Raw genomic sequence first — 14,022 nt, forward strand, 5'->3', positions numbered from 1 at the left:
ATGTTCTTTTTTGTACCAAAATACATTCTTTGTATCCAATATTGTGTCTGCATTCTACTTTCTTTGCCACAGCTATGAATGGAGCTGAACGATAGAAACAGTTTCCTCTGCTCTAGTGAATGTGAACATATGTCTAAAAGTAGAACTGTATAAAACATTGTCCAGTGTGATCATACTGTGAATAGAATCGACTGTTGACATACATTCTCAGATCACAGTAAAGGAACAGACTACCTAGACCTCTAAAAAAACAACAGCCTAGGAAGAGAAGATGAAACTGTTGTCCAGCATCCAGAGAAGGAAGTGTTGAAATAATGTGTGACTTGAATTACCTTTTCATGATCATCCTGGGCTATTAATCTAGGGGCCTGGTATTGCTGCCCATAGTGATTTTGTTAAATTACATAATATTAATGTGCATATACAAACTGACTTTATTTTTATTCCAACCACTACCAGTTAGAAGCACTTGTCTGTGTCACACAGAATCATATTCCCTTCACACAGATCCCTAAATTATACTTACTGTATTATTATATGTATATGCACATGTATGAATAAAGATATTAAATTGGTTGTCTATAAAAGTGTGTCTATAACTGCATAGACACACTCACAATACCTGGACAACGTTTAGCACAAAATTTTACAGTCAGTTCATACCACTTGCCTAACTTTTGTCATGGCTGCTGCTTGTGAAGCACAAAAGTCTAGTCAGTGGACAAAATGCTAATCTAGATGCTTAACATGTGGTTTATGTTTTTTTTATCTTGGGCAAAACAATAAGACTACAGTCCTAAACGGAAGGTATGATCTTATGGATAAAATGTTGATTGGCATGTACAGTGGTACCTCAGGTTAAGAACTTAGTTCGTTCTGGAGGTCTGTTCTTAACCTGAAACTGTCCTTAACATGAAGCACCACTTTAGCTAATGGGGCCTCCTGCTGCCACTGCGCCGCCGCTGCACGATTTATGTTCTCATCCTGAAGCAAAGTTCTTAACCCAAGGTAATATTTTTGGGTTAGCGGAGTCTGTAAACTGAAGCGTATGTAACCCGAGGTACCACTGTACTGCCTGCTGCACTCAGCTCTTCCCATAGGCATCTGGTTGGCCATTGTGCTGGACTATGATGGGCCTTTGCCTGGATCCAGCAGGGCTCTTATTATGTTCTTATGCTTAACCAAGTTACAGCTTGCTCTGTCTAACTATGTGTTTCACAGTAACATTAAAACATTAGACATTGCTAGCTAGCAGATTTATTAGTGCTGTTGCCAATGCCATGTGGACATGGAGCTTTGCTAAAAGCAATTTATAGAACTAAACTCGCCCTGGAAGAGTCATGAAAATAAGATCTAGTCCCCTGCCCCACTTCATGCCAATGCATTACTAATAGTTAAGCCCTCATAATGCCATACAGCCCGCTGTCACCAAGACTTAAGTGCCACAAGTAGCACCACTGAAAACAACCTGAATTAGCAACTAAAAGCAGCACCAATAAATCCCACCCTGAAGGATTGCTCACAGCACAACTAAATTAAAACAACAAGGCACTGAGCAGAAATGCCATTAAATGCTTTGGGAGATCATCAGTAGCATCTCCAGTTGCCCCCAGAAGCATAAATGGATAAAGCCCAAAGATCTGAGTGCAGACATTATATGAAGAAAGAAGACAGCTGTATTCTGCAGGGCATCTGAAACCTTTGGGTGGTTTTCCAAGGACAGCCTTTAGCATACTGCAGTGGATTTAGGGCACAGACACTTTCCATGTTATCCCCTCACCCAAGTAATAACTAATATATTCCCTAATCTTTTCTCCAGGTTGTACACATGTATTATCTGTTTTTAGCAACAGTATTTTAAAAACATGTTTAAAACCTGCCCTCATATACCATTACTTTTAGAACATTTGCCCATTCATATGCTTATAGTGGGCATCTGCACATGAAAAACATCTCTAACATGTTGGCTATTACTGATGGAATGGGGTGTGTGATTAACATATTCAGATGGGGGTGGACAAAAGGGCAAGATCATTGCCACTGAACTACCACAGGAGGGCCAGAAGGCTTTAAATAAATGGAACAATTGTCTTTAGCTAATGGCTCTGCCAGTTATTTCCAGCAGTCAGCTGTTTTGTGGCACTGCTGTCAGGCTGTCCTCTCAGATATGCTAATCAAGGACAGCCCCCTACTCTCATGCCAGCTGTTTATGGGGGGCAATATCCAGTGCTTCCATTCTACTAGAACAAGAGACTTATGATAGAACTTTCCCCTCCTCTCCCCTGGGGCCCCTTCCCCATGTCCTCAAAATCAGCTCTGGCGGTTTGGGGGACCTTCCAGAGAAGATTGTGGCAGCTCAGGAGGGAAATACAGGAAGCAGAAGTGCTGCTGCATCAGCAGAACTCCACTGATGCTGCTTTAGATATAACCCATAGTTTTAAAGGACACATGCAACATCAAACAACACATTTAATATCACATGTAGTTTGCTTTTTAATTATGGTGCTGGAGGAGACTCTTGAGAGTCCCATGGACTGCAAGAAGATCAAACCTATCCATTCTGAAGGAAATCAGCTCTGAGTGCTCACTGGAAGGACAGATCGTGAAGTTGAGGCTCCAATACTTTGGCCACCTCATGAGAAGAGAAGACTCCCTGGGAAAGACCCTGATGTTGGGAAAGATGGAGGGCACAAGGAGAAGGGGACGACAGAGGACGAGATGGTTGGATAGTGTTCTTGAAGCTACCAGCATGAGTTTGACCAAACTGCGGGAGGCAGTGGAAGACAGGAGTGCCTGGAGTGTTCTGGTCCATGGGGTCACAAAGAATCGGACACGACTAAACAACAACAATAACAACCCTTTTTACCATCCATCCTAATGGCAAGAATACACCACAAGTATCACACATCTAGATCTTAGCTTCATCCATTAAAAGGCTATGCATTGATGGAAATCTTTTTTCATAGATAAACTTTAGATTATTATTTGTTGTTTCCTTAAGCAGATGGCTTAGAGCTCCTGCACCAGCCATGCTTCAAATTAATAGTGGCTTGAATTTTCCAATTTAAATTAGGTCTTTGAGTATTTAAATATAAATACATATCTCACTGTCATGCATTTAGAGAGTTGGAAAGTATTTAGCTGAGAAAAGTGCAGACTCCCTTCAATTCACTGTGTAAGATTTAAACACGCTATTTTTAGCTAAGGAGAAGTCATTTATTCACTGGCTAATAATTCTGCTCAGCTATTTGTTGTAAATCTGTGCTATGACATGCTATCTACACCATAAGTTTAATTCTTTTAATACTATCCCCTTTTGCCTTCAAAGCATCATTATCATCAGAGCTTGTAGAGGTGGATCCCATTCTACGCATTTGTTTGCATGCACATCAAAACTATATTGAATTCTGTTTGTGGTGATGAAGCTTTGGAGGTTGGGTGGAGTGATGGCATGGTACACTTAAGAACATCTCAGCTGCTCAGGAAAAAAAGCTGAAAGCAGCACAATATTCATAGTTCAGCTTTTGCGAGCAAAGATTGAAACCTCATAGGTCCTAAAAACAGAAAAAAACTTTTGTGGTGAACACTTAACACTCTGAGGAGGATTCAGAGGTAATGCAGAGAAATAACTAAAGTACAGATGCAAAGTAGGCAATCGACTGAAGAACAGTAACATTTGAAAAGAGAAGGAAGCAAAAAGTAAGAGGTTTAAATAAAAGGGTATAGAAGATATGGAACTGAGGTAAGAATGTGAGAGGAGGGAGTTGAAACAGCCAAACAGCACTTAAGAGAAGAGGCATCTGAGTTATCTGAGTGAAACAGGGTGACAGACAGGAGTGCTGGGAAAGCTTGGCCAAGTCCCTGAAGAATATGTAACAAAGGAGGCAGTGAACTAAGAAATTGAAACCCGATGAGAAAATGGGTGGTAGGGAGACATGGAATTGAAGAAAGAAACATTCAAGGAGGACTGGGATAAAACCTCCCATTGGGCTCAGAGTCAGGAAGGGCTGCAATATTGGCAAGAAGGAAGTGAAGAGGCAGGACAGGTTTTGTGAATGAGGGAAGTAAATGGGTATTGGGTTGCCAGGTCTAGAGCAAGAGTGGGAGAGAGGATCTGGCTGGCAGGTGAGGATGCCCACCTGTCAATTACCTCATCTCTCCATGGTGCCAAGTGACCCTGCTTCAAAGTAAAGAACAGGGAGTGCCCTCTTATCTCAGTTCTCTCTTCCTTTGCATCCCAGCCTTAGTTCAAGCTGTTACTCAAGGGGGAAATGTCAAACCCTTGAAAGTGAACAGGCTTCCCGGTAAGTGAGATGCAGTTTTTGTAAATGATGGCAGCATTCTGCCCCACCAGCTCCCCAAACATCTGCTGGTGCTGTACTGAATACCTAAGAGAGCATAGCTGGGAGAAGGTCAGTCTCACCCAGGTTTCTGTAATGTATGCCAGGTCATGTGGCTGATAGACCTTTAATCACCAGCAGCACCTTACGGTGAGATGGCTCATTAGTCAAAGTGTTGAGGGCAGTGTTGTAAATATTTCTTGGCAACTCATGACTTTTAGGCAATTGCTCCATTCCAGCAAAGGAGATCAAAGCATGGAAAAGGTGTTGGGGTGAACATTGCGCCCATGCTTCTTAGGGGCTTCATGTGAAAATGGCAAATTACTCCCATGCAAGTAGGAGGTTTGCTTTGCTATTCTGAAATCTGTCCAGTCCTGCCAGGTTTATCATTTCTGGGCATAGAGCTGAACTGGTGATTACCTTTCATTTCATCCAGCCCAGTGGTATTTTTATAGAAAAAGAGGTGGTGGAACTCATTATGAACTTACCCTTGTTCTTTTATAATGGCAATGGTGCCCATCTGAGATGTGCTGGAACTCAGTTCCTCCGAGTTCTGGCTGAAAAAAAGTTCTGAACCAGACCCAACACATTAACAGGTTTTGTAGCAATGTGGCAAAAAAAAAAAAGGGTGGGGTGTAAAAGCAATTTCCCAGTTTGCTACACATTTAAAGCTTTCATAATTTTTGGAAAAGTATGCCGCACCTTTTACAAAACTTAAGATGTTGAAGTGCAAGTTTGGATAGCAGACAACATTTGAATAGCCAGAAAGCATATCTTCTGCACAAGGGGGAAGTGCAGAGCATTCTGATGGATAGATAGATAGATGAATGGATTTGGAGTCCCACTAAAGACTATGAAGTCCTTCTTTCTCCCTTTTGCGGAAAACTCCCAAATGAAATGAAAGGCTCCTCTGTCCTATCAATGTCAATGGGTTTTTGTCATTTATGAAAAGCTTAATCAAAGTAGCTACTAAGCATGCCGAGTGGCTCCTGCTCAGAGCGTTAAACATCTCAGCTGTTCCAAACTATTTTCATCTGAAGTTACTATAAGAGTTTACAGGGCTAGCCATCTGAATCCTTTCCTCCCTCCTTCTCCCGGTTAAAGAACTTACTGTTTAGAAATGATATGTACGATGCCAGAAAGCTACTAGGTTAGAAGCTTTCCTAAAGATGAACCCAGTAATGTCTTAACATTTTATGGTAAATTTTTAAATATACAGTTCACTCCAGAAATATCCAGTCCTGAAATTTGAGTGGGGGGAAATAGCTGGTTATAAAGCAACATTTAGAAGGAAAAAACAGCAAGGCATTTATTTAACTTTCTGTGTCTGTGTCTGTGTGTGTGCGTGCGCGCGCAATGAGTATAGCAGCTTACCTTCTAAGATCTTAATTCTACTGTTATTCAGTTCTTCTTAAAAAAACACACAAGCAAAATAACACTAGTTTCTAACCCACACTCCTACTGAATAACTCCATCATTGCTGTAATTTCATGGTTAAAGCAAAGCTGGAATAACTGTGGCATGATTACAGCACTATCTTTATTTGCTTTTTTGGTTGTAACACCATAAAAAAGGGTGAGCCAGCATAAACTACCTTGCTACATTACTACATAATGCACTCTCGGACAGCATTTTGTACTGAACGTGCAGCTGGCTCCCACGTTCCTCCTCCCTTAGCAGGAGAAACAAACCATGCTCCCTGGCTTAGCACTGCTTCAGAACTAGGGATCATGGTTTGTTTTGCTCCCAAAAGACTATGATGTGAAACCAACATTTGTCCAACTGCAGTTTGCAAGGGCAAAATAAACCATGACTCCTAGTTCAGATCATCACAATTTATTTATTTTTCATTTTCTGTTGCATGAGATTTTTCAACTGTTCTTATATGTTCTTTCAATGCGGATTTCAAATCTGAAATCGGTTTTCGTGTACATGCTATAGTTATCTTACAATTTCCGACTTTTGCCGTAAAAATAAAGAAAAATTAAGTTTGCAAAGCAATAATTACCATGTGGTTAGGGTAGATCAACTTGGCAAAAGTCAGAAATTGCAAGAGAACTATAGCATGTACACGAAAATCGATTTCAGATTTGAAATCAGCATTGAAATAACATTTAAGAACAGTTGAAAAAATAAATAAATTCATTTATCCTATTTTTTAAATTATTGATTTAAATTCTATTTTAGATGGCTGTAAAATGCCTTAACATTATATGAATATAAGGAGGTATATAAATTATTCTAAATGCATACGTACTGTAGAGAAGTCATCATGTTTGTAGTATGTTGATTCTGTTGAACCCTGGGATATCAGGATGTCAGCTGGTGCACTTGTTCAGGGCAAAGTTATACTGTACATAAGTTTTGAAAATTTCTGCTTGCTTTTTACCTTAATAGAGTTAAGACCAATGGGCTAGAATCAGACTAAAAGTTTGCTGAACTTGGGTCCCATGGAATTTAGTGTGAAAAGCTCCTTGTGACATTGTCAAATCCCAGTTATTTCAATGGGAACCAACCCAATGCAACTTTGGAATTATGGAACTGGTTTTTAATGGCTTTATATATGGAACATTTTTATTAATACTAGACCTTTAAGATGAGATACATAGCATTATTTTCATACTATATTTCATATATTTTCCTCTGATCTGTTCTTTCTTTGGTATGTATTTTGGTCTACTGATTAACAGATCCTGATTAATAGACAATGTTTAGAATATCATTTCACCCCACTCCTCACTCCTACTGCAACCTGTTTTCAAAATGGTAACACACAAAATACACTGTAATGAAATCTCTGCTTTAGAGGCTGGGGTACCAGAATGCTATCTGCATAATGATTCATTTGCTCAAAAGCCACAGAGGGAAAATTGTATTTGCAGAAAAAACTGTTTTTGTTCTGAATTATTATAAAACCTATAGCTGTTTTCTAAACATTGAGAAACTTTAGCACTTATGGGCCCATTTCTATGCTTCAAGCCAGTTTTTTAAAACATAGGTGCATACCATCTTGTCAGCAAAATATGCCCTATTACTCTAGGAAAAAATACATTACAAGCAACTCCACTGCATGACCTGTAATGGTACACAGGGCTCCGGTTTTGATCTCTTGTGCATCCATAAGCCACCTAAAGCCACAAATCTTCCACGATACAGCACATATCTTCACAAAATGACCTGGGGAGAGCAAAGCATGTCTACTGTACATTTGCACAGGAGGAGGAGGGATGGAAATCCGCAGCAAAATATCTCTAAAACCTGGAGCTGCTGTTCCTGCACTCTGATTACACTGGTACAATGACAAGCCTCAAACAAATATTCACTAGAAAAGCTGCGTGGGGGCAGAGAGAACGGCTTGTTGAAAATCCACTCAAACATAGATACATATGCCAGCTAGACTTAAATTAATAGAGCCAATTGATTTCAAAAATAATTCACCAAGTTGCAGTCATCAATGCAGCTCATGGATTATCCAGGAATCTCATCATAATGACCCAGCAAAGAACAGCCTAGATCTGTTCGCAACTCTCTAAGCATCAGATGGGTCAACATGAACATATGTATAAGCTTTCTAAGCTTACACTTATACTTTGGTAGAAGTGACATTACAATCCCAGGTCTTTCTCCCAGTGATTGCAATTAATCAGTCATGCATGAAATAACAACACCAACCACCAACCTACCTACCTAAAAAGGTAAAGGGACCCCTGACCATTAGGTCCAGTCTTGGCCGACTCTGGGGTTGCGATGCTCATCTCGCTTTATTGGCCAAGGGAGCCGGCGTACAGCTTCCGGGTCATGTGGCCAGCATGACTAAGCCGCTTCTGGCGAACCAGAGCAGCGCACGGAAATGCCGCTTACCTTCCCGCCGGAGCGGTACCTATTTATCTACTTGCACTTTGACATGCTTTCGAACTGCTAGGTTGGCAGGAGCAGGGACCAAGCAACGGGAGCTCACCCCGTCACAGGGATTCAAACTGCCGACCTTCTGATCAGCAAGTCCTAGGTTCCCCGCATCCCTTACCAACCTCCCTCCCTCCCTCCCTCCCTCCCTCCTATTTGGGGTTTGTTCCAGGTAGGACAGGGATGGGAAACTTGTGGCTCTCCAGATGTTGTCTGACTCAAACTCCCATCAGCCCATCCAGCATGGCCAATGGTCTGGGATGATGGGAGTTGGAGTCCTAGTATCATATGGAGGGCCACAGGTTCTCCATCCCTGTGTATGTTATAGAACATTATGGAATTGTGAGATATAGCACATTTGGAACCTTGGTAGAGGAATCATTTCCTCATGTAAAAGGAAATTATTTCTTGTCATTTATCTCACAGGTCTCAGAAAGCTATGCACACCTTCTTCTGTGCTGCTGCATGTCTATGAAGGGATAAAATTGCAGTCTACCTCTTTATAAAATATTTCTCACTAAATAGAAATCTTTTGGTTGGATTGTTGTGAGACAAAAGAAAATAATCCTATGCAAAATTCTTGGGCGGGGGGAGTTCAGGATAAATCTTTTTCATAGTTATGTCCACATATTAGACTTTAAACAAAACATTTATCTGCCATTCTGTTAGTTAATGGAACTTGGCTCAATCATATATTTTATTTATCATATATTTTTCAAGGACTGCTGACCACTGCCCCATGTGGTGAGCTGCATAAATGCAGCCTCTCAGGGAAGAACCATCCAGATCTAGCCTTGCTTCATCCACCCAAGCTGGCTATTGGCTTCCCCTTGGCTGTATGAAGTATATAAGGACTTCCTTTTCCAGCTGCACCTTACTTTAGCAACAAGGTCTACCTGAGTTGTAGCATGTATTGCATTTCTTGCATTACATCTCTGCCTTGGCTTTTTTCCCTGACTCTACATCTTTGTTGCCCTTGTGTTCTGTTTCCTGATACTCTCCAGACTGATGCCCACGGCCCAGCCCTGTGTGATACATGTAAATATACAAAATTCCTTTATTATGTTCGCTTATCCTTAGAACCAAAATCACCTTACAGTGAATGGAGAAGAGAAACATTGTCATTTTACAGAGTATGTTGAAACAGAGAGTAAGGAGTGTTTTTTGGCTGTAGTCACATGGCTTCAATATAGGAGCTAATGTGCTCACAAGCATGAACAGTGGAGCACTATTTTAAAAATCTTCTGTCCCCATGCAAATAAGTGTTGGGAAGGTGTGACCCTATCAGCACAATACCATATATATAAAAAAGCTCACAGTAAAAAGAATCATGACATCTCTTGCTACTGCAGAAACAACCATTTGGATAATTCCCACCCAACCCTACTAGCTCTTTCAAAGGTCCAAGATGAGTGTCTATCACTGAAGTGTGTCAAACTCAAGTCAATGTCTTGATTCAACATATTATCCACCAAGCAACATTTAGTTTGGTTTTTCAGAAAGAGGCTTGCTTTACTCTGCCCTTCTTCCTTCTCTTAAACTGCCTTGGATGTTTACCCACAACATAAAGTTCCAATATTGAGATAAAAATGGTATTTGTGACCCATCCTTTCTCAGAGTGAAGAACCCATTTATTTTTTTTTTTTTAAATAATATTTATTGAAGTTTCCAAAATACAGAAAGAGAAGAAAAGAAATTATGAAGATACATTCAGAACCTTATTTTCAAACATCCACTTTCTGGGACTCCCCCCTTCCCCCACCCCTACCGTATTCCCCTTTCATATTGTTGTTTCCACAAGTTCTGTTTCTGATTTAAAGCACAATTTATATACCCCATTGTTCAAATTTAAATTTATACAAACCTTATGCAACACCCTTGATAAAAAAAAAGCAAAAGATCTCTCCCCATAGCCCGCCCCCTTTTCTTTCCACAATGTCCCCCTTTTTTCCCATTAAAGTAAAAGCACACAGAATAAAAGTATAAAAAAATAAGAAATATATTAGAAAAAAGAAAACCAATTCAGAAAATAGTTGCAAGCCTTTGGATTCTAATTCTCCCTCCCCTTCCCCGGTTTAATTTCCCTTATCCTCCAATCTATGTTTCCAGCCTGGAAGTCTTAAGTCCATCAATCCCATTTTTCCCCCAACTCCTTGCAGAATTATTTCCCATTTTTAGGATTACTTTTTAAAAATTAATTCCTAAATCTTTAAAAATGTCAAATTATAAAATTCCCCCCATTGTTCTTTCAAGGTTATAGTCCAGCTTCCTCTTGTTCCGCTGCTAAAACTTTCTTATTCAGAAGTTTAGTAACTCTACATGGGTTGTTGTTATTCAGGAACAAAAACTTGCGTTCAGTCCCTTCCTTCTTCAGTAAAGTATTCTGTTGTCTCCTTTTAGTCTAAACACCCTGTAGACGAGATTCAGTTTCAGTTTTGCAGCTTTCCCAGGAGATAACCAGTTCTGTGAAATTCCGAAGTGTTGTATTTTTCCCGGCTTACGCCCATCTTTGTAATGTCCCGAAGCTCCTCTAGGGGGGTTGTTGTAACTTTGTTTCCAAAAATCCGATTGTTCTCCGTATTTTCGCCATTTTGTATTCAAGTCTTAACAAATTATATCAAGTTGTAACAAATTTGACCAGCAAGGTCCTTGTAATAAAATCCTCTTTAAAATTCCGACTTTGACAGCTACTTTGACAGCTGTCAAAATCACCGGCTCTTTTCACCAGGCTCACTCCTCAATCGCCCCGGTTCCCAGGGAGGGGGGTGCATTTTCCTTCTCCTTCAATTCTTCCTCCAGCACAATTCTTGTACTTTCCCATCATGGAATTCTTGATTTTAGCAAAGATACCGTTCTTTTTGGGCCTTGGCTTCCCAATCCTTGTTTTAAAATGTCTACAATAGGGAGGGGGACTGACTTCCTTTTTAGATCCCCCCCGCTCGTCTCAAATCCAAAAAATTTTTCTTCTTTTAAACCCGATTTCCAATTTACTCACGGGTTGTTGTTAAAAGTCCAAATTCTCAATGGAAGAAGTCAGCGCTCTCCGCCGGATGGCATGCGGCTTCGCTCGGCAGGGATGGCAGAGGACTCAAAGCACCACGCTTCTCCCCGGCACCCGATCCGTAGCCTTTAAAAAGGCTCCTTCACGAGTCGGGAGGGCGCTAGCGGTGCTAGCCGAGTCTCCAAGTCCACGGCCCCCGTGGCCGTGGTTTCTAAGGGTCCCCGCATCGCCGGTGCGGTAAAACCCAGCCCCTGCCGAGCCGGCTCCCTCCGGAGCTCGGAGGGAGTCCGCCATTCGGCGATGGCGCCAACCCGGAAGTCCTGTGAAGAACCCATTTAACCCTCACACAATCCAGTGAAGTTAAGCTGAGTTTTAGTGACCGGCCGAAGGTCATGCAGAGAGATTTGTGACTTGGAGTGGGAATTTCTCTTATGTCACAAATACTCTAGCTGCTAAATGTACAGTGGTACCTCAGGTTAAGTACTTAATTTGTTCCAGAGGTCTGTTCTTAACCTGAAACAGTTCTTAACCTGAAGCACCACTTTAGCTAACGGGGCCTCCTGCTGCTGCAGCGCCGCCAGAGCCCATTTCTGTTCTTATCCTGAAGCAAAGTTCTTAACATGAAGCACTATTTCTGGGTTAGCGGAGTCTGTAACCTGAAGCGTATGTAACCTGAAGTTTATGTAACCCGAGGTACCACTGTACTGACTTTAAAACACCAAAATGAACCCAGTTAATTCTGTGGGATTTTTTTAAAGAGAAAAGATGACTTCAGGTTGAAATCTTCTGCTTCCATAGGTAAGAGCCAGCAAGTCCCATTAAGACATAGTGGGACTGACTTCTGAGTAAGCATGCATGAGATTGCGTTGTACATAAAAAGGTTCTCAATACAATTCCATCTCTTAATCACAAACAAATGCAACTCCCTTAAGGAAAAAAAACCCAGAACCCCAATCACACCCCCCACAACCGAGTCCTCAGTTGAAAGAAAGTATTCTAACAGGATGTGGTGATAGCAGGAACTAAGCTGGTGGCAGTAACTAGGCTGGTGGCAGGAAATAAAAATATTCTTAGAAGGCCACTCCTCACTGCTAGGGGACCGTTCTTGAATGACTGCAAAATGGAACTAATAAATGTACCTCTCTTTTAAAAAGCTGATTAGATTTAATATCTCTCTCACACACATGCAAAAGACTGAGGTGAAAACTAATGATGAAGAAAGCAGTCAGTTACTGCAGTTTTGCATGCAATCATTTGGCAAACTGGTCATCTGTAACTTCTCACTTAGTAGCAAAGGTAATTTTACATAATTCCTGTTTCTCTGTACTTCTGATCTGAGGTGATATCCAATAATGTTGCTTGCTTGTGCAGGGAAAATCAGCTTGTACAATAGGACTTCCTTTTCTTCCCTTGCACCCCACCCAATTTGCCCCAGATGATTCCCCAAACTTCTGGAGTAGATTCTGGGGGTGCACTGAGGTTGCAGGGTGCCATGACCCATGACAATGCACTGTATGATGGAAGACCAAGGAGGATGAGGCTTCAGCCAATCCATTGGGGGGCAGGGACTGACGGGACCTTCTTCAGGACCTGCGTGGTATGAACACACTGTCCTGCTGCCTTCTTCTGATTCAGAGAAGTCTCTCACAATACTTGTGTTGTCAAAGACTGCAAAATAAGGCAAGAGCCCTTTAACAGTCAACCAGCTCCTCTAGGAAGGTGGGGTTCACCACTACAGGGTCAGTTAACTGACATACAAGGCTTCTCATGGATCTAGGTGCTTGCAGAGACAGTAGTATATATTGCTGTCTCAGCAAGATCCTGGGAGCTCTCCAATGTCCTGCTGGTGCTCAGGACATTGGAGATGGCACACAGCCAGGCTTCTCATATGAGCCTCAAGCTCTCACAGAGCAGGACATGGAGAGGAGAGCGGAATGAGAAGCCTTGCTGCACAAGTGGAGACCACAAGTGGACTCTCTCATGCAATAACTTTATCAAACCGACAAAGCACACGCAACTTGACTTACAGCAGCCACCTCTCTCCCTTCTTGTCATCATCCTCTAACAAGGACAGATTATTTTCCTTTGCTAACTCCCCCCCCCCCCCCGCATTATCTGAGCACCAACATAGGCTGATTGGGGTTAATAATTTCCAGGGTTGGCTGTTTAATGGAAAAGCCTTCTATTGAAAGTTGATTTCTTGACGTTAAAGTTTTATAATGCAAAGCGGCATGATGGAATAGCCAAAAGTGACCATGCTCAGGCACCATATAGCATTGCCAATACAGAAAGTTTGAAGCTTCTGAAAGTTATATAGGCTGTCAAAATAAGGTACTTGGAAGCCCTTGGCACAGATGTGCATGTGAAGTGCCTTATTGCAATGACTTCTAGGGATGACGTGGGACCAACTCACATAACTATCATCTCATGATAGCTGCAACTATAATGATGTGAGCGCCTGGCTGAGTAAAACGGGCATCACAAATCAGTTCTGTGAAAGTTCCTTGTCGATGGAGGCTAGTGGGGCAGGCAATATGTTGACAGACAATCACTATTACTCCAAGAAGGGTGTTAACTGGCCCAGAGGGGGAAAAGCAACAACTTAGGAACTTCTGATAAATCCATAAAAAACATGTTACCCATTTTTAATCACTGGATGTCTCTATCCTTATTGCACGCATATCTATTTCCAGGTGTTATGTTTTTGCTTATCCATATACCGTATGTTATTAGACAATATATTGATGTATTGTATTACCCCCTGCATTTTTATTACCT

Source organism: Podarcis filfolensis, assembly GCF_964270895.1.
Source record: "Podarcis filfolensis genome assembly, chromosome: 1".
In the NCBI taxonomy this organism is placed as follows: Eukaryota; Metazoa; Chordata; class Lepidosauria; order Squamata; family Lacertidae; genus Podarcis; species Podarcis filfolensis.